Genomic DNA, 23,249 nt, shown 5'->3' with positions numbered 1-23,249 from the left:
GGTTAGCAAAACATGAAGAACAGAAGGACAAGGAGCTCAAGGGTGGAGGACAGTGCACAGCTGAATTAATTAATTTTAAGATCAAATCTGTGAAAGAAGAAAGCAAGCCAGAGAAGAGGTACAGCTCTGAGAGAAAAGGGAAGGTTGGAAGGACTAAAGGATACTGTGAGGAAGAAGAATAAGTTTAAGAAGAGTAAGGCAAAGGGAAGGGTGCCAGAATGCATAAGTCAGATCAGTAAGGAAAATTTCAAACCTCATCATCCTGAGCTCTGTGTGGGGAGCAGTTTGGGGTAATGATAAAGTCTAATGTTGAACTCTATGAGTTGTTGAAATGGAGTGGACATGGAGGTTTAGGAGCTGATGAAGCAGGATGCCAGCATATTTGAAGAAACATCAACATGAAATGTAAAGGCAGTTTCCACCTTAGTAAATGTTAACTTTAATCCACAGAGATTTGGGGATCAGAAGGTAGGAATTTGCTAGTCAGAGAATGTGGTTATTACCAGTCAATTAGAGCAGAGTACAGGAAACTCAATGGCAATGGTGGCCTGGACAACTGTAACAGAAGGCAGCCATGTAATGATAACAAACAACACTCATCTCCTCAGTAAGATCAGACCTTTCCTTCTTTGGGTGTGATGAAAGGAGGCAGAGGAACAGATACCAACAGCAATGAGTTTTGTAGTGAAAGAGGCTACTAATCTTGAGAAACAGGCTTTTTCACTCAGCAGTGGGGAAAGATAAAATCCTGATAAAAAAATATTCAGTGGTTCTCTAATGCCTAGTAAAGTCCAAATGCCTCTACCTAATATTCAAAGCCCTCTCCATTTAGGAAAGCACCCTCCTGTTACAGAATATAGAATTATAGAATATATTATATTCCATTTTATATAACCATTTAGACACTTTACACTTGAGCCAACCCGAACATCCTCTGCTTCTTAAGTGCTCTATGCTGTCTCATAGCCCCATGCCTTTGCTCACATGTTCTCCATGTCTGGAATTCTTTCTCCTCCCCATTTGTTAAGACCTAATTCAAATGCTACCTCCTGGAAGAAGTTAATCCTTACTGTTCAGAGATGACCTTTCCTCTCAGACTTCACACAGCACTCAGCTCTGCACCCTTTAATGCTTTTCTAATTCAGAATTAGACTGTGAACTCCTTGAGAGCAGGGACTGGATCTCCAGCTCTCCAGGGACTGGCACTTAATAAATGCTTGTTGACTGACAGCTAACTGACCCCATAGTGTGTTACAGCTATATCTGTGTTAGTTCCCAGCCTTGTCCAGAGGGCAGCAAAACAATCTTAGTTGAACTTGTTTATCTTCTTAATTGCTAAGCAAAAGAATTTGCACACAAAGATGTTTAATGTTTATTGTATAATGGATGTTTCAGTAAAGTACACATTTACAAATTTGTAACTATGGGTAGCAAAGTAATGTCAGGTATAGAATGCTGGATCTGGAGTCAGTAAGATCTGAATTCAAATTCTGCCTCAGAAATATACTACTATTCCAGGCAAATATACTATTAGCCTCAGTTTCCTCATGTGTAAGATGGGCATAATATTGAGATATTTGTAAAGTGCTTTGCAAACCTTAAAGCTCTATATAAGTTTTAGTTACTATTATTATTTCTTTACTTTGTACCACTTTAGTAAAATATTGATAGAAGGGAGAAAGGAAACCCTGGACTCGACACACCGAGGACATTTGCATGGCACACTAAGTGTCATGATCTACTGGCTAGAAAACAGCAACAATAACAATAACTAGCATTTAAGCAGCTCTTTAAGGTTTTGCAAAGTACTTCACACCTTACCTCAAGCAACATGTGTTGTGGTCCTCACAATACCCTGATGAGGTGAGTGCCATTATTATTTACATTTTACAGATGAGGAAACAGGCTGAGAAAGGTTAAGTGACTTGGCCAGGGCCACACAGCCAGAAAGTGTCAGAGGCAGAACTGAATTTAGTTCTTAACTACAAATCAACAGCTCTATCCACTATTCCACCTAACTGACCATTGTAGGTAGCCTTCAAAAGAAACTTTAATAACAGTCATGTCCTTAAATAAAACATAACAAGGACAGTGAAGTTTAAAATTATGATAAAGAACAAGTAGAGAGAATGCAAAGAGAGACTAATTTATTTCCTATTCTTTTAAAATATAATTCTATTGTCCATTCTAATGCATAACAATTTTAAATAAAATTACACTGTTATTTTGATCTAACTTAAACTCTCCATACTGTTACTTAAACCTATTTTTTTATAAGCTATCTTGGTGGAGACTGAAAGCAGGGGCTATTCTCTGAGAAAGGGTCTTCCTATACTTAAAAATTTATTAAAAAGTCCCTCGAACTTCACTAAAGCTGAATTAACCATCACTTTAAGCTTTCCTCTTAGGCTTTGTTTTCATACCTTTCAATATTTGTCACTCATCTTTAGTTGTAGTACCCAGCACTGGACACAGAATATATTAATGACCATTACTCCACATTTAGGCAGCAAGGTAAGATGGCTAGACCGCTGGAGTTGGAGTAAGAAAGACAGCAATTCAGCTCTAGATTCAGATGCTTATTTGCTGCGTGATCCTAAGGAACTTCACCTCTCTCTCAGCCTCTGTTTCCTTAGCTATAAAATGGGGACAAAAAATAGCATTAATCTACCAGAGTTTTTGTGAGGATCAAGGGAGATAATATATAAAAGTGCCTTATAACCATGATATTATATCAATGCTAGCTATTATTATCTATTACATTATATAAATGCTAGCAATCATTTACCTATTTAAACATTTCAAGAAGATATTTCCTATTTTAAAATAGTGATTCTCTAGTCTAATTCATATTCAGCTTGATTGTATTTCAAATTAAAATTACGTAGATTCACGTACTATATTATATTTTTGCAGGTGGTTTTCTCCCCTCAAAGTTATTGCCCTAAAATAGAACTTTAGTCTGTCAAAGAGCTTTGAAAAGTGTTAAGTGCTAAATAGTAAAAGGTAATATCACTAAATATTTGTTTCCTTTCACTATCTCCTTCCCAAATGTTTATGAAGTTTACTTTGTTCATTTCAAATTTTATTTTCTTAAGTACTATCCCATTCACACATAAAATTTCCCTTATTTGGATTATGTTTTCTGTCTAACCCTTTTAATTCTACTATCTAAATTTTGATGAATTCTCATGTCCTCTTAAACTTCTAGAGTTAACTGTATCCAATTTTTTACTGTTCTCTTGCTCAGTATATTTAAATCCTTATTTTTTATATTAAACACATGTTTATCCATTGCTTTAAAAACATTATGCATTTATGACTATGTTCTCTCTCCTCAAAGACAGGTTAATGCCAAACTCAAATCCAACTCTTTAAACTCTTTGCTGCACTGATACTCCGAAAATTGTTGTAAAATGACTGATCACATACAAACTGAAGATGCTCTAGTCATTCCTATATTGATAGAAAACACGGTAGACAATATCATTAGCAAATAGAAACATCTGGTGGACCTCATTACAGTTTCTGATATTTTCTTTATTATCTTTTTGGGGGTAATGACTCCCATAATCGTTCTTAACTATTTATTATCCTCTTCTTTCAAAAATTTTGAGAACTGATCTCAAGCTGCTTAATCCATACCACCTTCACCACGGTGTACTCCAGTTGTTCTTCCTATCCTTTTATTTAGTCATTTCTATTTGCTCAAGCAATATTGTCAACACATTCCTTAAAAAGAGTCCTGCCATTTTAAAAACATTAATATTTTACTGGGGATGCTATACGGAATACTTTTGACTCATAGAAGACCAGTTTCTAAACAATTAAAATTGTGGGTTACCCAAAAGGCAATGCAGAGGCCCAGAATGGGCTGTAGGAAGATATAACATATTACCAATAAATACAGATTGATAATTAGACAATGAGGTGGTGCAGGCATAGAGTGGGAGCAAGAGATAGTTTACTGGTGGAGAACACTAGTGCTCTATTGATATCTATGTAATATCAAAAGGTGTATAGAAAGGCAGTCAGCCTCCCTTCACTCCAAATCAAAATGGACCCCTGTGGATTTATGTGAAGACATGGATAAGAATCAGACAGATTGACAAGTTGGGGACAAGCTGTGATATACATCATTAAAAGGATTATCAACATTGATGTGACCAGATTCAGTGATGTATTGAAGAAGTATTGATTGTAGGCACATCATTAAGGACAACGTGATCAAGCAGAAAGGACACCATAAGCAGGGTCAAGACACACTTGGGCTCTAATTCCACCTCTGACACTTCTTATCTCTGTGACAATGACCCAACCTCTCCAAGCTTCTTTCTGTATCCATAATATGGTAATAATACACATAGTACCTACTTAATAGGATTTTGTGAGGACAAAATGAGATGAAAGAAAAGTATTTTGTAAAACTTAAGTCACTATACAAATATCAGTTATTTATTATTATATTGCTTTCTCTCAAATCTAGGCTTTCACTTTGTAAGATTGACTCCCTTGATCCTTGACAAATCCATGTTGATTTTTGGCCAAAAACATAGTCTCTTTAAGGTAACAATAATCATATCTGACATGTAAGCACTGTAAGGTTTGTATAACATTCTATATTAGTACAGTATCTCACTTGATCTTCACAACAACCCTGTGAGATAGATACCACAGGTATTATTATACCCATTTTTCAGTTATTTGTTAGGTTACTTTTTCTGGGTCTTATTAAATCAGGGCTGCAATTTCCAAGGCCACTCAATTTTCATGTTTTTCAAGGGTTCTTTTCTAATCTTCAGATTTCATTGTTATTCTTCCAGTCTCCAGTATGATTCTTTATTTTTCAAAAAGGCTGCTCGTGGCCCAGAGAATATGGACAGTTGTTTCAGTATTCAGAATTTGTAACCTGACTATATACCTTTTGAAAGCATCCTTTTGCCAAATCTTCACCTATATTTCAATGAAGTTTCTTATATTTCTCAGAGTACTTTTTGTACTTGGTTGTTGGTCTAAATTTTAATGAAAATCAATATGCCTTATATTGTATGTTGCTGTTTAGTTGTTTTCAGTCATATCTGATTCTTTGTGACCCTTCTGGAGTTTTCTTGGCAAAGATACTACAGTGGTTCCCAATTTCCTTCTCCAGAAAATTTTACAGATGAGGAAACGCAGGCAAACAGGGTTAAGTGATTTTCCAGGCTCACACAGCTAATAAATGTCTCAGTCCACACTCGAACTCAGGTCTTCCTGACTCTAGGCCTAGCGCTCCACCCACCATGCCACATAGCCACTCAACACGCGTGTGTTATATACCTCAAAATAAGTCACTTTTGAAAAGGTAAGTCAAAATAAATTTTATTTCATTTAAAAAAAAAGCTGTGTCAAATATAATTAATAGCAAATTCACCAATTGGTACTCAATAAAAAAAAAAACTTACCCCATGAAATTCATTTACTGACTTATAATTCAAGCTTCTATAGAGCACAGAACTAGCCTTGGCAGTAGCTCTAGAGTTAGAAGATCTCCATTCAAATCCTACTTCTTACCCTCACTACCTGCGTGACCTTGTGCAAGCTAATTAACATTCCTGGACTTTAGTCTCATCTCTAAAATGGGTAAGTCAGATTATATGGCCTCTAAGTTTCTTACAGCTGTAGGCCTATGATCTTATAATCAAAAACCAAGCATCAGAACAGTGCTAAACACTGGCTTTAAAAATCTTTTGAGTCAATTTACCAACTAAAAAACATAGAAACCACAACATCAGTAGCAGCAGCCCCCAAAATGCATAGCAAAGAAAAATTAAAACCTATTATTATACAGGGCTAGAAAAACCTGTTTCTCTTTTTATACATACAACATTCCCAAAGTGACTAAGGTCCTTAAAAGTAACAGTTGTGCTTTTTTAAAATTTTGATAAGTAATATTGCAGTGTATGTTTTAAACAATAAATCAAAATCAATAAGCAACCAAAAATATACTATAAGGTTATCAAACTCCAATCTATTAAACTGAAATGTCTATTTAAGCAACTGAGATATAGCTCATAATACCTTCTAATAAATTATTATTATTTTTAAAAAACTATTAATTATGAGAGAATTCTGCCTATATTTCGGTAGTAAACAAGCTTCTGTTTTAGAATTCTCCAAAATGAGTGAGCTTAAAGCATTTTAAAGGTAAAAACAGAATAGGAAAAACATTTGTTAGGGAGTGGCAAGGCTGGGAAAATCCTACATCTATGCAAAAAAACAGCCCTATCATTTTTGACAATTATCTGTAGCTTTATGAACATACTGATATATTGTAAACTGAATGCTACAGCTTTAATTGAAGTTTGAACATTATAAACAGTTACATGTCTGGCTCTGGCCTGTATTCTAATACCATCAGCAGAACAGGGATGGGAAGCATAAACAAACCTTTTAACTAGATTACAGTCTCTAAAATGGCTAACAAACCCTTCAGCAAAAACTCCTATTTAACAAATCTTAAGGAAGGAAAAGTATTCTGAAAATAGTTCTAAAATAATAATTCCTGGAATGATTGTAATACATGTTTGATTCTGTATAGATTTCAATGCCATTTAATATTCTTTGCAATATTCTTTACTTTTAACTTCACAAGTAGTAAAAACCTTTATTCTTATATAACTCCCTTATAAATCAGCTTGTCAAATTATATATCTTTCCCCTGCCATGTAAAATACTAACTCAACTCTATGCATCATGCTTATTTATTAACATTATGCATCTATCACATTAAACATCATAGATCAGCAGACTGACCAACATAGATATGATCTATTAATCTTCACTACATATTTGAGAAAAAACATTAGAAATCTAAGAAAAATCCTTTGAACCAAAAGAGTAAATACAATGGTACTTTTACACTTAGTCAAGACAAACATTTTTTCACAGGTTCCTAATTGAAATGGAAGCCCTATTACTATTATTATTATTGTTATTATTCAAACAAAATGTTAGGTTAAGAAATAATGTTTCAACATAAGGACCATCTATTAATTCCTGATATTGATAGACTATGGTTAGTTAATGCACTTTAAAGAAAAGCATGCAATGGAAACAAGCTGAGTTTGGAGTCCAAGGGCTTGGGTTTGAGTTGTGGGTCTCCCACTTGCTAGCTTTTTGATCTTGGGTTCAAATCACTCAGCTCTCTGGGCCCCAGATTCCTCAGAAAAACAAAGCAGTTGAACAAGAAAAAAAAAAAGGAAAGAAAAGCAGAGGTAGGGATAGGTGTATATATCTCCACCAACTAGGCAGTTCAAGGGAAGAGAATAACTGATTTAAAGAATGACTAGAAAGTAAAAGTAATAACAAACCTCTCACAAAATAAAGAGGTTAAGGTTTTCCCTTTGTCACATTCACCTTTTGATTCGGTATATCAATATTGCTTACGCTTCTATGACAGAATAATACCTCAGAAAAAGCCCTTTAATATTTGTTTTTTCTGATTCTTACACTGTCTTAATTAGGCCTGGATCACCAAAAAGGCTAATATATTACCTCCTGCAAATCTAGGAGACCACAGAATATCATGATACCTCAAGTAATTGCAAGTTAATGAAAAGGGGTATTTGGGCAAATTAATTTCTAGATTAATTCAGGATGGACTAAAGAAGCCTTTTTTTGGTTTGTTTTGTTTCAGCCTACTTTCTCTTTTTTATAATTTAACCTGATATTTTCAAAATGACTACAACTATATAGATGAAACAACAACAGAAATAAAACCAAACTCAATTCTATAAAGACTAAACTCTGCCCTTAAGGAGAAATGAGAAAACAAATCCTTCTCTGTTCTCGCACTGGTGGTGGACTGTGGGAGAAGAATACTGCAAATTATGTCACTTTAATGATATGTTTATTTTTTCTGAAGTGCATATTTTCCTGTCTTTTTTTCTTTATTTTTTTGTTATGCTCTCTGTGGTGTGGCATATTTGGAAATAAAGGTAATATAAATACAAAACATAACAATAAAAATAAAAATTTTAAGACTAAAAATTTTAAATTATAATCTTGTATTTGACAGTAGTTATAGAATTTTATAGCTAAGGATCTCCCAAAATACTTTACTACATACCATACTTGGTAAAGTAAAATATAACTCAATTCAACAATATTTACTAAGTGCCTATTGTGAGGAAGACACCAGGCTGGGTTCAGGAGAAATAAGAATAAAAACAAAACATTCCCTTCCCCTGAGGAGCTTACTTTCTACACATATTATCTTAATAAACACTTTAAAAGTGTTAACAGAGATCTTTGATTTGTAATTTAAATGTCTGCAAAGCCATTGGGTCACCACTGTCAAGGAGTTTTAATAGTAATAGTAATAGTATAGTTGTAGGATATTTGGCCCACAGTTGTTTGGATGTCCATCCATGGTTTTCTTGTGATTTACACCCCCCCCCATATTCCTTTCCCCCCATGAAACACCAAGGTGGAAAAGCCCAGTTAAAAGTTCTAGTTAGCTGGGTTAATGTGAGAACTTGATAAATAAGTTAAAGATTGCTTTCCAAATGCTGTCAACATTTTAGTCATTCCAAGATAATAACTCTTTTTCCAGAAAGTAAACATTAGAGGAAATAGAAAGATGCCTTCGACTTAATCTTATAGATGCAATAGTAATTACCAGGGCATCCAAAAAAAAAGCAAGTATGTTAGGTATTAAAACATGTGCACACCTACCTGGCATTTACTGGCTATTTTTGGTTTATTTGCTTAGACCACAATAAAGATTAGTTTGCTACGATCAACAATCTAAAATGCTATGCTTTTTAATGGCAAATATTGGGTCAAACTATAGAATTTCTAAACCATTCATTACCTGAAATTATGGGAAGCTCAAATGTATAAGTGTTGTTAAAGGCCTGGCAATTTCTCTTAAGGCACAGTAAGGATGTCTTCACTTCCATAAAAAGGAAATAAAAGCAAACCAAGTTGCATTCTGGTCTGGTATGCTGCATATATGTCCCCAGAAAAAGAAAAAGATGTCCTTTCCCATTACAGTAATGCTATAATTTTTATTACAGTTCTATTGCTAAACACTACTAATTACTTATCCTTTATTATTAAATTAGTGTGCAAAAAAGTATTTTTCTAAGAGTAAAGATAAAAGTTTTAACAGTTAAGAACTGTGCAACATGAAGCCATTTGAAAAGTCACAAGAACAGAAGCAGAAATTTACTTGTCTTCATAAAGGCACATAACTTGTTCCTCAGATATTGTTCTCAAATGGGGGTCTTAACCTTTTTCAAATCATGGACTCCTGTGGAAGTCTGATGAAGCCTACTGACCCTTTCTCAGAGTAATGTTTTTGAATACATAAAATAAAATACATAAGAATTACAAAGGAAACAAATTATATTAAAATACAGTTGTTAAAATATTTTAAAAGCAAGTTTATGGACTCCAAGAGAAAAGCCTTGTTCTAAAAGGAATATCACAAAACGGACTAACATGAGTTCAATCCTTTTGTTACCTAATGGGCAGTTCCACCAGAACTATTAATCATGATATGAAATGGTATGGCATTCCCTGTTCTTTGGGCATTCATTTATGGACTTATTATGAAGTAATTTTCTCAAACTTACAGAAATACCATCAAATAACAATTTTTAAAGTCCCAACTTATTTAGAGCAGAAAAGCTTAGCTATCAATTCTAGCAGGCATCCAGTATGCTTTAATAAAAATTCCAAAATAGGGCATAGTGCTACCTAATTAAATCATACTTAAGAAATGGTATACTGCCAGGTGTTATATAAATAAAATCTGGAGAGGAAAAAACCCAAAAGCAAAAATACATAAGAATTTCCTGAAAAATGAATTTTTAAATGATTATGTGAAACAAACTGCTTAATATGAGTTGATATCAGCAATTTCACTCTTGAGAAAAGTTTTCAACAGCTTACTTTTTCAATTAAAAAAATGCTCTTTTTAAAACATTGGGTTATGTATTGGTATAGTATTGTATTAACATCACTGTGGTTAGTTCTGGAGAACTAGAAATGGAAACCATAGAGTCTTATTTTCATTGTTCAAAGGGAGCAATGGAAATACCCAAATATTGTATTAAGTGGAAAATTCATTTAAAAATCATACTGTTTTAATAACATACAGTAATACTCTTCTAAACACACACTTTCCCCATCTAACAATGTCTATTTAATTTATGTAAAAGATATATCACATAGAAACAAGAAAGCATCATAGTCAATAGATTTGGAATACATCAAAAATATTTTTTCAGGTAAATATATTTTGTAATCTATTTTGGAGTTTTCTGGGGCATTTCAGGTACGTTCCACTCAAGATTAGAGGTAGGTATTTGCCAAGTGCAAAGCTTACAACTCTTTGGATAAGAACTGCCCACCTCTTCTCAAAAAACAAAACAAAAACAAAAAACAAAAACCCTCTAGTGAGAAAAAGGACCTCTAAAATAATTGCTACTTTGCATACCTGGGCAAGAGGTCCTATTACTCCAGTGATTCACCACTGTATTCATCACCTTATAAAATTAAAGTCAACTAAATCAGTTTCAAATCAAAATCTGTTAGTACATTATTCCAATTTGGATCAGTGATCATTATCTATTAAAATCCTATCATCTATCCAAAAATTTCTTTGAGAATATTCTATGCTTTTATTAAGATGGCTAGTAGTCTTTCTTTCCCATGATAAGTAACACCACAGTAGGATTTATACATAATCCAACTGTTAAGGAAAGACTGGAAGGGGGGAGGAACAAAGACCAGAAAATGAAATTATTATTCAAATAAAAAGCTAGGGAGGAAGAAGCACACCTAAAAAGACAGCATTTTAGTTCTTGAGTTTTATTTATCATTGCAAAAAGTCAGTTATGGATCCTTAACACAATGGTAGAAGGAAAACTGACTGCCTGATTAAAATACTGGGGAAAAAGAGCAAATCTGGAAGGAAATAACCTAGTTCTCACAAGAAAGTAATAAACCATTTGATTATGGATGAATTCAATTTATTATGTAGAAAATCAATGCCAAATTATTCAAATTAAGATAGAAATGCATTGTTTACTATCATAAAACTGTAAATTTGATTTTTACTTTAAACTTCTCATAGAAATTACATGCTTTCCAAAACCTAATTTCTTGGTTCTTGGTAAAGACCAAACCTCCAAACATAATTTCAAAGAAAAATCCAAAAAGTTATACAAACTAAAACAGGGCATTTGATCTTGCCATAAGGCCATTTACTGAAAGTAAGAAGGAACCCTAAATTCTAGCCCTGATTTTGCTATTGGAAAACAGTGTGACCTTGGACTGCTTACTTAATCATTCTGGGCCTCGGTGGATAAATCTGTAAAATTGAAGCTGCATAGAGAAATGTGTTGGGGCTAAATTATTGCTAAAGTTCTTGTCAGCTAAAAAAAAAAATTTTCCTCTTTGAATCAGAAGGGTTGGATTTTAGTTACATGACCTTGGTTAAGTATGTTACTTTCTCCCCAACTCAGTTTCCTCATCTGTAAAATGGGGATAATAACATCGGTACTCTTTCACAATATTGTGTGGCATGATCTTGGTAAACCTTAAAGGACTATATAAATGAGTTACTAGTATTATACTCCTATGACACTAACAGTGCAACTGTTTTTCCCCAAATAAGTATGATAAAACCACCATCAATAATATTTTCAAATACTAGTTATTCTGCTTCAATTTGGGAAGTTTAGCATAAACAGCCCACAAAGGGTTACTTAGATAGGAGTCTACATAAGGTACTGGGGGAAGTTTTCAGAAGCTAAATTGCACAGACAAATAAAAGGAATTGTACTCAACACACAAATTTGAGAAGTTTTACTTAGCTGCCCACTGGGCAACTATTTTGAACAAACCCAGTTATCTCCAAAATTTTCTTCACTTTACATAGATTTCTTCACTAAAGTGCCACCCTACGTCTCGTAAGTTACAGGTTGTTCTGGTTCTATCTAGAGGACAGAAAATCATAGCTGGACCTGAAATGATATTGATGTTAGGGGAATAAATCTGAACATGGCACAGGTTTCTGCTTGCACATCAAGCACATCAGTATCACCTCAAATAAAGCCAAGAGAAGGACTATACTAATTTGTAACATGAGAACAGGAAATAGAATCATATGCTTATTTCAACAGCTTTTTTTCCCCTGAATGTAAATGACTACTTTTGCACAAGTTGTTAATTACAATTTTACAGAGCAAGTTTCTGCACATATGCATGTCATATTAGAACTCTAATATCATATCCTTTGATTTAATAATCTAAAAAACACAAGATTAAAATTAAAAACTGTTAGTTATATTTATTTCTCTAATCACTTATTCATAATATTTATGTTACATATCATTCTAGATTTATTTTTCACCCATCCTTTCCAGGCTGATCAAATTGCTGTTTTCATATTGCTAGTCTGATCATAAAATTGCTGCTTTACAGAAGAATATTTTTTGCTGACATAAATTATGGGATCAGAGATACCAATGCATTTACAAAGAAAGGATTTGTGTGTGTATATGTACGTGTATATCCCTCTTCAAATAAAGGATAAAGAACATACATGTATGAAACCGAATCCCATTTTCTAACTCAAGCCTTACCAAAAGGCCTACATACTAGCGTTCAGAAACATACTTTCTAGCATTTGTAAAATGAAAGCACTCCCTCAATTCTAAGGAAAATCAGTAAGGGAAGGTTATTGATAAAAACAGAAAACAATATTTTTAAATAAAAATAATGGCTGAATAAGCTTTAAGCCTATATATCTTTGCTGGTTTTTGTCTGGCACCATGACTCCTACACTTTGTGATTTCCTTGACTCTCAAAAGCATCTTTCAAAAATCTTTCTTTCATATGTAATAAGCAAATAGGTTCACTACCCCAAGAGATGAAAAATTCATCGCAATTTACAAGATTAAATAAATAATTCAGTTAAAACTGAAAGTGATACCCAATCCAACAAACTATTGATGCAAAAGCTTGGCTTTCCTTGAAATCAAAATAACAAAAGTTTTCAAGTGGGGGTGACTTGTTTCTGCTAACTTAAAAGAAGTGGAATACTCAACTTAATTATACAGCAGTTATAATTCAAGCCTTACTGAAAACAAATTCCATCAGAAATGAATATGGAAAAAGAGAATACAGGTATTATTTAAACTTTGCCTTTTGAGCATTAAACTTTATATAGTGATATATGGAACCAATTAGCTAAAAAGTGAAGTATAGAAGACAAATCATGCCCTATCACTTCTATTAGTAAAGATCTTCAATACGTTACAAGAGAAATCTATCTCTGAGAAACAAATACAACTAAAAACTGAAATTTCAACCACAAAACGAAAAATACCAAGAAGCCCATTCCAAAACTGGAGTCAATATCCAAATTAGATACAGGGCCAAAAAGGGGAAAACACTCACGTCTATAAATGGGCAAAGTAGTTCTAATACAATCCATACTATGACATTTCCCCACTCAGAATCAAACCCAGTGTAGGTTTGCTGGGCAAAAAGAAAAAAGGCTATGCAATTGAATTTTTTTAAAGTGACAGATCTAAAAAGTCAGTCAGTCAGTCAGTCTCTCTCTCTCTCTCTCTCTCTCTGCCTTCCTCCCCCCCCCCCGCCCCAGCTCCACTGCAGGAAGGGGTTTGTTTTTCTGTATTACCCCACTGAAGCAAAGAGACACAATAATCTGCCACATGAAGGGGAAAAATCACTTTTGAAAACAATAAATAAAAATAAAAGTGTCCTTTTCCTGGCTAGCAAGAGGGAGATGGGCATCCCACCACACACACACACTTTCTAGTCCATTCCCTTTTTCAGTCCCCCCCCTCCACCTCCCAGCACCACCACCTACGCCCCCCACTTCACCCCCCGATCTCCACTGCGTATGTGGTTTGGTGCTACTGTTGCCCCGAAGTGAAAGTCAGAGCCAGAGGGAGGCAATGAAGCCCCCACAGACACACTTACCTTTCCTGCCCCCCACTTTTGAGTCCCTTCCCTGGAGCTGTGGAGGATGACACAAAGGGTAATAAAGGGGGGGAGTGGAGGAGGAGGAGGAGAAGAGGAGGAGGAGGAGGAGAGCAGGAGAGGAGGAGGAGGAGGAGAGCTGGGGGAAGTGGCTGCTCCTGGGTGTAGTGAGATGTCTCCAGCCAGGGCCAAGCAACAGCAGCAGCAGGAGCAGCAATAGCAGCAGCAGCTTTAGCAGCAGCAGCAGCCTTAGCAGCAGCAGCAGCTTTAGCAGCAGCAGCAGCAGAGAAGGGGCTGTGTTGCTAAGAGGCTTTTGGTCTCTTTCTCTCCTCCTCTCACGGCCAAAGAGAGGGGGGTGGAGGGGGTTGAGGAGAGAGAGGAGGGGGGCAGGAGTGGTAAGGGGGGGTTAGAAGAAGAAGAAGAAACTCTCCTTCTCTCTCAGGCTCAATTCCCCTCTCTGAGCTCAGGGGTGGAGGGTGGGGGAAGGAACTCAATCGCCTCCCCCCCTTCGCAATTCAAGGTTGAAGTGGGGTAAAATTAGTGTCCTGTCCCTTTAAAAATAGAAATAAAAGGTGCCCCCCCTTAGCCTCTGCCTCTCTCTTCATCATCAGCTGCTGCTGCTGCTGGGGTCTCTCTGGTTTGGGGGGGAGGGGGGTTCTGTTAGAAGAGATGGGAGGTTCTCACTGCGCATGTCCCTCCCTGACGGGAGGCTGGTTGGTTGAGGGCAGAAGGAGGGGGAGGGGAGGAAATGAGATGGTTACCCAGAGGGCACCTCGGCGCCCGCGACCCGGAAGGTGTTGGAGAGAAGGACAGGGGTGAGGAATAACGGGGGAAGGAGGCGGGGGACAGGGGGGAGACGAGGAGGAAGAGGAGAAGGAGGAGAAGAAGGAGGAGGAGGAAGTTGAACTCCTCGGCTTCCCCCTCCCACCTCCAGGAGGGTTGATGAGCGGAAGTGGGCGGAGAAGGAGTAGAGGGGTCACGTGTGATGAGAGAAAGGGGCGGGCAGTGAACTGGGAGGCCCTGGCGCGGAGCAGAGCATGCCGGGATCGATCGCGCGCTGGCCGTGGCAGAAGCAGGGGCTAAGCCGTCTGGCTGAGGAGGAGCTAGCGGGCGCTGCCGCCGCCTCGGTGAGCGCGGTCTTCACTCTGAGGTAAGGATCGAGGCAACCTGCGTACGCAATTAGTTTTGGCCGAAGCAGGGTGCGATGGACGGAGGGGAGCCAGTCAGGCGCAGATTCCATCCCCTCCCTGGAGCTGGGAGACCAGAGGAGGAAGGAAAAACGAGGAGGAGGGGAACGAGGAAAGGAGGGAGGCTCGCTAGGCCGGACGGACCCAGGCGGTTCCAGCCACCCCCCCCCCGCCCCAATCCCACTTCAGAGGCCGCCGCTCGCCGTCTGGTGTGGAGGCTGCCAAGGTCGCGGCCAGACCGGGACTCGTTGTGGCGGAGGAGGGATACTTTGAGAGGGAAATGATGGCTCCTGATGAAGGTCCCGAGGCAGGCGCTGTGATGGACCCTAGGGTCCATCCTGGGTTGGGGGGAGGGAAGGGAAATGAGGGGGAGAAACTGTCTTGGAAGGCAGGCCTAGGAACCTGACGCAGATGTGTGCGTTTTCCTCCTGAGGTGCAGCACTCCCAAGTATTTATTCTCTGCGCCATTCGCTCGTTCCCCTTCGTCGCCCCCACCGTCTCCATCTGGTCCCCGTTGGGGGAGGGGGCCGGCGCTGGCGCCGAGCGGCTCCCCTGGCCTGCTTTTCGCGGAGCCTCCACTCCTACGTGTTCCCTTCGGAAGCCAGGGACGAGCTTGTGTGGCAATAATGATGAGGATGAGTAACTGAAATTTAGATAGCGTTTTAAGGAGGAAAGAATGCTGTCGACATCATTAAAGATTTAAGGAGATAAAATATTGGTGTTGAGAATCGCAAAAAAAAAAAATGAGGAGGGAGATTGTTCCTGGTGATTTGGTTCGATTTCTTTGGATTTGAAACGATACTTGTTTCCCTGTCCAAATGAAGTGCTGAAAATTTTGGCAGAGTGGGAGGAGGAAGGTTAATATTAAGTATGTGTTCTATGCTCACTTTTAATCTGAGTGCTAGAAGCTGATGGGGTTGAATAAGCAGGGAAGTATATATAAATAAAGCTTCTTTTGCAAAGCTGCATAGTGCTGCTTTTTTCTCCATTTCTAAAAATTATCAGGAGATCTTTAAGAAAAATTTTTTAAGGGTACTTATTTTTTAAAAGGTTAACATCAGTGTCCTAGGAGTGATTTCTCCTAAAACAAAAAATGTAACATGAATTCTTTCTTATGAAATAATATCTTTTACAGTACACTACATATACCATTGATTAGTCTATATATTGTTAGAGAAACTACTTATTTTCAGAGTTTGATTTCTTCTATTTGTTAGTGCACCAAAACCTTAGTTCATTAAAACTCAAAAATTTATCCTTTCTGTAAGGTTACAGACTGAGTTATAACAAAATTTATTTGATTTAAAGTGGCCATCATATTATGAGATTTGTGTCTGAAGCAAAGAAACTATAGGTGGAAGACTAGAAAATATTTATTTCAATGAGATGTTAAACAGCAAAAAATTTTACTGGGAAAAACTGGAATCCTTTTACTTGAAGATATTTGAAAGGACACCTTTGAAAATAGATATATACTCAAAGTGAATAACTTTGATTAAAAGGATACTTATTTTTCAAATGTTCTACTTGCATACCCCATTTGGAAAGGGAAAACTGGTAAAACTGGCATCCAGATCTTATCATGTAAAAACACACACACACACACACACACACACACACTCACCATTCAGTAACCATTAAGGACTATCTATCAGCCCCAGGATAAAATACAAGATCCTTTGGTGATCTAAGTAAGCGTTTTTATAACCTTGCTCCATCTCCTGCCATTTCAGGCTTCTTATTCCCATACTCTGTGGTCCATTCACACTGGCCTCCCTGCTGTACCTCCCACAAGGCATGGTCTTCCTGATTCTGAGCATTTGGAATTATCCCCTTTTTCATCTCAGTCCCTGTGTTCCTTCAGATCCCAACTCAAATCCCACCTTCTACGAGAAACTTTTGCTGATACTCTGTATTGCTCATGCCTTCCCCCCCTGGTTGGTTATCTCTAAATTGTCCTGTATGTATCTTATTTGTACATATTTGCAAGTTGGCCTCACTCCCTCCCCCCCATTAGACTGTGAGCACTTTGGGAGCAAAGACTGGGTTGTCTTGTTTTTTATTCTCCTTTTTGTATTTCCAGTGACTATTACCACATTGCGTGGTGCAAAGTAGGCTCTTAATAGATGCTTGTTGAATGACATAAAATTTCAGTATTGAATTGTAATGGAAATTGTGCATTTTCAGTGATGCTAAACTTCATTGTTGCAAAATTCTAATGCCATTTTTCTTATTGATGGTATTTAGCTGTGGATGGTGGAATGGCAACCTTGAAAGAATCAAAATTTAGAAGATTTTATTTAACACTTACTATATGGGAGAGGAAGTTACCTGGTTTTGAGGGTATGGTTTTGAAGTCCTAAAAGTCACAGATAGGGCCAGGGGGAGAATGAAGGTAAGTTGTTGTGGGCTTTTCCACAAAATGGAACTTCCAGGAGGAACTCACCAATGGGAAATGGTTGAGCAGATGGCAGGGGTGGTTCTTCTGGAGTCCCTAGGCTCTGAGGGAAGTTCCAGGATGAGCCATTGGTAGAGAAAGCATGATTATAAAGTCCAGAAAGTCTAGAAGAAAATGCAGCATTGAATCCAAAATAACTTGCTGTTTTGTCATGGTATTGATTCCTATTGATTAGCTATGAATCTTGGACAAAGTGAGTAACTTATATGTTGATGGCCATAAAACATTTTTTCTTGTTTGTTTACTGTTTAGTTCCTTTGTAAAAATCAGCAGCTCCCATTGTTATGTTTTCTAGCAGAGCCAGCCCTTTACTTATAAAGGGATATTGTGTTACTCTGTGGATTTTGGCAGAGAAGAGACATTCATTTGTAGTTCAGACATTCCCTCTTGTCTTGGTTCATGAAACACTCATTGGATTGCAAAATAATGGCTCTCTGATGCCAGTTATCTTATTGGTGGTATTTGGCAGTGGGTAGTGGAACAACACAATCTTGGGAGAATAAAAATTTGAGATAATGCTAGGGGCAATGAAAAAGCATAGTAGTCTTCAATAAGTTGCACCTTATTACTGATGGTGACCTGTACTGGAAAAGGGCTACAAATGACAGTAAGGTACAAAGAAAGAAGTTGTTGGATTTGGAGTCAGAAGACCTGCTTTCAAATTCCAGTTCTGTGGGGTTCTCTTCACCTCCCAGAATCTTAATTTCCTTGTCTATAAAATTAAAGTGTTGGACCGGGTAACCTTCAGCTCTACATGTAGATCTCAATTTGGGGTCGAGACCACAGTTCAAGAAGCACTAAAGGGTTTGCAAATGGAAAAAGTTTAAGAAGCCCTGATCTAGATGACTGGAAAAGGAGATGAGTTCATACATGGAGAATAAGAAACAGTGAGTGAATATTGCTAGGTAATATACTGATTGCCACGCTGATATGTTAAAAATAATTTGAGTAAGTGCAACAGTCCATTGAGTGGATCCTCAATTCAGGATTCTTGAAAAATGTGGGCAAAAAAACAGCGTGAGGTATGTAGGGGCTGTGATCTTCATCTGTAGAGTGCTGTATGCTGTTGAAATCAAGGTTCCATCAAATTAATGATACTAATCAAGTAGAGAAGTAGCTAAAGATTTGGAAGGGGCTCAAGAGATCATCTAGTTCAACTTTTTCTCCTCCCACCATCCCATTCCACAGATGAAGAAACCAAATAATTAACAAGTATTACTATGTTCAGGACATTGTATTAGATCCTAGGGATACAAATACAATGAATGAAATAATTCTTTATCCAAGGAGCTAAGATTCAGAAAAGTTAAGTCAGTTGTGCCAGGTCGTCATACTGCATCCAGAGTCCCTGACTCAAACAAGATACTCCATCTCTCAGCTCTAGCTATTCTCTCTGGTTTTCCCTTACCCTTGTAATGCCCTCCCTATCTCTCTCCTCTGTTCCAAATACTGACTTCCTTCAAGTCCCAACTAAAATCCCAACTTTTACAAGAGGCTTTCCTCAAACCCTCTTCATTCCAATGCTTTCCCTCTATTAATTATTTCCTTTTTATGCTGTGTATAACTTGCTTTGTGTATATTTGTTTGCATGTTGTCATCACCTTTAGATTATAAGGTCCTTGAAGGCAGGGACTGTCTTTTGCCTCTTTCTGTATCCCCAGTGCTTAGCACAATACTTGGTACATAGCAGGCACTTAATAAATGTTTATTGATTGACTGATTGATATTCCACAGAATGTTGTATTCCAGTAGAATGTGAGCTCTTCAAGGGCAGGAAATTTTTCATTTTCTGTTTGTATCTGTAGTACCTTGGACAGTTCCTTGTGCATAAGTGCTTTATAAATGTTTGTAATTCATTAATATTATAAAATTACAAGTGGCTTATTACATAACACTTTATAAGTGGCTCATAGAGTGCTTTAGGGTTTGCAAAGAATTTTATGTATATTATCTCATTTATTCCTTACAGGCCAGTAAGTTTGGTACTACAAATATTCCTGTTTTCTACGTGAGGTTCAGAACCAAAATTCAGGAAACTTGGTTACTTACATTCACAAGCGGTAGGTTTGCAGGGTGCAATGGTCTGCTCATATAAGTATCCAGTAGATACAAACTTCTAACTGAAAGAGCTGAGGTGTTTTTTTTTGTTTTTAAATAGTAATTACTCATTGATTTCTCTAGACTATATAATATCACCCTATGGGTTATGTAATCCACCATTTGGATAAAGTCTGGGAAGACAGGTTGCATCCCTAGATGTAATAGCCAATCATGAGCCTTATCTCTAACCCAACCATGCTTATCCTGATGTTGGAATACTCTTCCACTTAGGTCCCTCTTCTGCTCAGCAAGCTCCAAATGTTCCCTATTCTGAGCCAGGTTGTGTGGCGCTGTTGGACCATTTTAGGATCCAGACTAACAACTACCGTCAACAGTTGTGCAGGTGCCTTTGGAAAAATTCCCCAACCACCCTAATAATGGCTACAGCAGGCAATCCTTTGGGGCCCCCTGTTCCATGGTAACAACCAGTTTTTTGCCAGTACAATAAGAGCTGTATCAATGTGCCTGTCACACAGTGGCCATTTTTCTTTTTTGTCCTCTACATTGGAACCTCAGAAATGGCTTTAATTTGCATTTCTCTAATAGTAATTTGGAACTTTTTTTTTTCATTTCACTGTTCATAGCTTAGATTTCTTTCTTTGAAAACTGCTTGTTCGTATCCATTGGCCATTTGTCTATTGAGGAATGATTCTTGTTCTTATAATTTTGAATCAGATCCGTATAGTACTTGGCAGTGAGACCTTTTATCAGAGGAATCAGCTTCAAAGGTCCCCCTCCCCCCTTAACTTTCCCTTCTGTTTCAGCGGCATTGGTTTTGTTTATGCAAAAACTTTGTTCTATGATGTCAAAATTGTCTATTTTCTTTAATATGATCCTCTTTACTCTTGTTTACTCTTCTCCATCCATAAATCTGAAAGGAAATTTCATCCTTGCTCTAATTTGTTTATAATGTGAACAATATTCTTTAGATCTTATCTTTTTATATTGTGTGAGGTATTAATCTAAATCTAATTTGCAGGGTACCACAATTCTTTCAGTTGCCTAAGTTCTCACACATTGATAGTCTTCATCTCCTCACTTTCCCTCACCTCATAATCTGTATATCCAATCAGTTGCCAAACCATGTTAGTTCTGTCTCAGTAGATAACTGAGATACTTATATCTGTTCCCCTCTCTCCTCACACAGCCATCTCTGATTCAGGCCCTCAGGATTTTTTGCCTGGGCTATTGCATTAGCCTCCTTATTGCTCTCCTTTCTTCAAGTCTCTATCCACTCCAATTAGTCTTTCACAGAGCTTTCAAAAGTAACTTTCCCCAAAGTGCACTGGCTGTGTAGGATCTATGGCTATATCTGTTGATCTATTGACTTATCTAGAATTACATAGTATTTCGTCTTTCTCTCATTCTTTTAAATTACTGTTTTTGTGAATCTTATAATGTACACAGTTATTAGTATAGTAGTACACATATAGGGAATAGAGATAGACACTTAGACCTCTTATGTTATTGGTATCAGGAATTCCCTGATAAGGAGGCTTCCTTTTACCAATTCACATCTATACCTTCTTTGCCACTTGTAGACTCATTGTTGCCTAGAGAAGAAGTATCAAACACAGCAGCTTGAACCCAGTTAAAATGTAACTGTGAAATATTTAACAAAAGAAGCAAAAATACAATAAAACATATATTACATTTTAAAAACTAATTTATTATGTGACCCACAGGGTTCCTGGTTTAGTGGTCTCGGTTTCTATTTGATAGGGCCCTAGATCACTGAGGGGGGTGGGTTAGGGTTTAAGTGATTTTCTAAGACCACACAACTAAGCACTTCAGGGACAGGGCTTGAGTCCATGTCTTTATGACATTGAGTCCAGCTCTCTATCTGCTATTCCATACAGTCTCTCTACAGGTATCTCTTTTATAAATAATATGTATGTAGATGAAATCATATATACACATTTTAATTGCATTTTCACATTACAAATAATTTAAATTTTTTAATATTGTCTTTAATATTACAGTGATTTGGGCTTGAAGGATAACCAGAGTTAAATTAGTTATTGAGCCTAGTACTGGCAGCTTAAGGGCTATGTAGACAATGTTAAAATAACAACTTTGTAAGTTTTGTGTGATGTTATTTTGTCAGTTATTCACAAAAATTTTCAGTCCTAAACTAGCTTAAATAATGTATGCTTATGTTAAATATTATCCTGAACAAAATATGATTAAAGAGATAAATAATCTATTAATACAATTAAAATGCATTTCAAAGCCAAATGGTAATGCTGTGTTCATGACATGGAAATTTGGATTATCTGAATCACTCATCTTTTCCGTTAATTAGTATGTTGTCTTCAGAACTGATTATATTTTAAATGGCCCCAAATTTTTGAGAAATTCTTCAAATAAAATTGTAGATGTGTGATAGTTGTACTAAAATTTCATCTGTAACGAATTCTACCCGCTAACTTATTTTCTTTCTTTCCAGTCTTCAGTCAAAATGAGACATGTTACTAAATTTAATAATAATGTAAATGTTGCAGTCCATTCAGTTCTTCCTGAAGATGTCATGCTTTAGTATTTATGAGTATTTAGTTAATTACTGTTAAATTCTTATACTTTATAGACTCTTAGTGTATGCGAAAAGTATAAGAAGTATCATAGGTACTGTGTTATAAACAGATCAGATGAAGTTATGTATTTGACTTTGAAAACAATGGTGTCTAAGGAAAAAATATTAATACGAATTTTGTGCTCTGTTTTTAAGCTCATGTCTGCCAGGAACAATTTTATTTAACTTAAAATTGATCTGCTATCCAGGCATTTCTAGTTTGGAGAGAGAAATGTCTAAAGTGGGATAATCCTCCATGCCCTCTGACATGACTCTACCCCAAAACAATTTTAGGTAACATTTATAGGAATCCCAAAGAAGAAATTCACAGTATTTAAAAATACAGTTATGGGTTAATATTCCCAAATGGTTGAGTAACCAGGTCACTGTCTCATTTTACCTCAGGGAATCAATGAGAGATACACACCAAAGATCTTTTCCCGACTAGGAGCTGGCACTTCCCATGTGTGTCTAGTGCCAATTGCTTTAAGTGGGTGGGGAAAGCAGTGTTCTTTTCTAGATAAGAGCTGTTTGGTTATCATTCTTAATTCAGTTCCCTTAGAAAGGTCTTTTGTTAGAAAGGAGCTTTTCCTAGGTACAAAATTATTTAGACTAGAAAAGTATTATTTATTATTATTTCTAAAGACGCTGAAGAGATTTTTAATGTTCTTCCACAGTTAAGGGTTTTTTAAAAAATTTCTTTAAGGTTTTTTACAAGACTGTTCACACACACACACACACCCCCCACTCTTGAATGACGATTGAATTGGTATTTTAATCACTTTTTAACTTATGAATCTCTTTCTGAGTAAACTTTGTATCCCTAATTTATTTTTTACTGGCGTTAGGGGATTTAAAAAAAATTATTTTATCTACAGTTATGCATATAGCTGAGGGGCATCTTGGAGTAGTGGATAGATTGATGGAC

The 23,249-nt window shown here is 36.7% G+C and overlaps 2 protein-coding genes across 3 annotated transcripts in view; one reads left to right on the top strand and one right to left on the bottom strand.

Moving 5' to 3' along the window:
• The window catches only part of MBD5 (methyl-CpG binding domain protein 5), a 442,356-nt gene extending 427,493 nt beyond the window's left edge, over positions 1 to 14,863 (bottom strand). For both annotated transcript variants that reach the window (XM_020984741.2, XM_020984744.2), the window contains exon 1: positions 14,005 to 14,863. The gene's annotated coding sequence lies outside the window, so the exon portion shown is untranslated. The remainder of the gene's footprint in view (positions 1 to 14,004) is intronic.
• An 81-nt stretch (positions 14,864 to 14,944) lies between these two features.
• The window catches only part of ORC4 (origin recognition complex subunit 4), a 115,302-nt gene continuing 106,997 nt past the window's right edge, over positions 14,945 to 23,249 (top strand). Inside the window, 1 exon segment of the mRNA XM_020984740.2 lies at positions 14,945 to 15,154. The gene's annotated coding sequence lies outside the window, so the exon portion shown is untranslated.

Source organism: Phascolarctos cinereus, unplaced genomic scaffold (assembly GCF_003287225.1).
Source record: "Phascolarctos cinereus isolate Bilbo 61053 unplaced genomic scaffold, phaCin_HiC Scaffold_726;HRSCAF=1367, whole genome shotgun sequence".
NCBI classification, from domain to species: Eukaryota; Metazoa; Chordata; class Mammalia; order Diprotodontia; family Phascolarctidae; genus Phascolarctos; species Phascolarctos cinereus.
This window is presented reverse-complemented; position numbering and strand designations above follow the sequence as displayed.